Source organism: Nomascus leucogenys, chromosome 11 (genome assembly GCF_006542625.1).
Source record: "Nomascus leucogenys isolate Asia chromosome 11, Asia_NLE_v1, whole genome shotgun sequence".
In the NCBI taxonomy this organism is placed as follows: Eukaryota; Metazoa; Chordata; class Mammalia; order Primates; family Hylobatidae; genus Nomascus; species Nomascus leucogenys.
Window position 1 is genome coordinate 72,465,124 of NC_044391.1, and position 2,063 is coordinate 72,467,186.

A 2,063-nucleotide genomic window follows, 5' to 3' on the forward strand; every position below is an offset into this window, starting at 1 on the left:
TGTAACTAGTCGATTAGTGAAATCCCTTTCAATAAGTTCTTTTGAGTGTCCTGTTTCCTGCAGAATCCCTGATTAATACATTGTTTGTTCTGACCCCAACTGGTATGCCCCATGGTCATCCTTTTTCTGTCTCCTGATATCCTGAGATAAAAGGTGTTGCCTATTTTCTCCTTCTCAGAGTAAGTCATGAAAAATGTGTACATAAAGTCATTTTCCCCTCCAGTAGTATGGCCATAAACTGTATGAAATCCATGTGTGACTTAGAGGAGAGCTCTGCTTGTTGATCTAACTGTTAATTTCCCCTGGGGGTAACATGTCCCTCGGAGTGCTTAGCCTGTCTTTAAAATTTTTACGTTTCCATATGTGTTTATGTAACCACTTAGTTCTGTCCTATGTCGCTCTAGGCATATTTGCTACACTCAGTGGAAGTTGAATTGTCCTGTCATATTACATAAGATGAAAATCTGACTCCATTCAACTGCCAGAGCAATAGCCAGAGAAGACATTAAGCGAGAACTGATTTTTGGCCTGGAGATCCTTTTCCATTCATGAGTCCTCTAGGGTTTCTCCAAAGCTGCACAGATGGTCATTCTTCAAAAGAAATACAGTTTTTTCTCCCCTTAGGAAATACTTAATCTGGACATTAGAACTGTTTCTGAGAGTGGGGAGGAACGCAGGAAAAACTCACCAGCACAATGTTTATTTTTAATAAGAGAAAGGGAAAGGAATGTGCAGATAGAGAACATTCTTATGTTTTCTTCTTCATACAGCTGCAGGTGAGATCTCCAGAGACTCTGACTTTAGAAGTGCACCAGGCCAGGAATCTCTGTAGCAATACTGCCTGTGAAGAGCATAGCTCAGGCCTTGTTTGATCTGATAGTCATGGCCACCCATGAAGGACTTGTATTTGCCGAGTATTCCAAAAAAATCTCACATCTGATTCTATCCTAGGCTGAACTGTTAATCTGTTCTTTCGTCCCTTCAATCAGTATTTGTTGAGTGCCCATAATGGAGGAGGCCTTGTTTGAAGTGCTAAAGATACAGCTATGAATATGACAAAGTCCTTGCCCTCATGAGCTTACATTCTAGTGGTAGAGGCAGAAAATAAACAAGTAGCTTGCGAACATGGCTCTGCGAGTGGTGCGGAGCGTGCGGTCCCTGCTCTGCACCCTGTGCGCGGTCCCGTCACCCCCCGCGCCCTGCCCGCCGAGGCCCTGGCAGCTGGGGGTGGGCGCGGTCCGTACGCTGCACACTGGACCCGCTCTGCTCTCGGTGCGTAAATTCACAGAGAAACATGAATGGGTAACAACAGAAAATGGCATTGCAACAGTGGGAATCAGCAATTTTGTACGGGAAGCGTTGGGAGATGTTGTTTACTGTAGTCTGCCTGAAGTTGGGACAAAATTGAACAAATAAGATGAGTTTGGTGCTTTGGAAAGTGTGAAAGCTGCTAGTGAACTCTATTCTCCTTTATCAGGAGAAGTAACTGAAATGAATGAAGCTCTTGCAGAAAATCCAGGACTTGTAAACAAATCTTATTATGAAGATGGTTGGCTGATCAAGATGACACTGAGTAACCCTTCAGAACTAGATGAACTTATGAGTGAAGAAGCATATGAGAAATACATAAAATCTATTGAGGAGTGAAAATGGAACTCCTAAATAAACTAGTATGAAATAATGCATCCCAGCAGAGTTGTCTTAAATTAGTGGTGGACAGAAGACTTAGAATAGCAACTTTTAGCATTATCGACGGGGAAAAAAAAACTACTGTTAACATTGCTAATGAAAGAAAATACCCTTTAACTTTCTAATGGTTATAGATAAATATAATAACGCATCTTTTTCACAATATCCTCTGATTTTTAGACTAGGCTGTAGTGTTCACAATTCATGAAATTATGCATGGTAAAAACTAGTTATAAAAATTACATAATTCAAAGATAATGTTGTTATTCTTAAGCCTTACATAATATTGTAACTTCCATGTATCTATACCTGGATTTGGGATGAAATACTTAATGATCTTTCCATTGGAAATAACTGGAAGTGAAGAGGTTTTG

General features: G+C 40.6%; 1 pseudogene across 1 annotated transcript; it reads left to right on the forward strand.

Moving 5' to 3' along the window:
- The first annotated feature begins 1,125 nt into the window (after nucleotides 1-1,125).
- On the forward strand, nucleotides 1,126-1,681 carry LOC100607403 (annotated as a pseudogene). The gene has a single exon (XR_004032329.1). The product of XR_004032329.1 is annotated as a glycine cleavage system H protein, mitochondrial pseudogene (transcript).
- The last annotated feature ends 382 nt before the right edge of the window (nucleotides 1,682-2,063 follow it).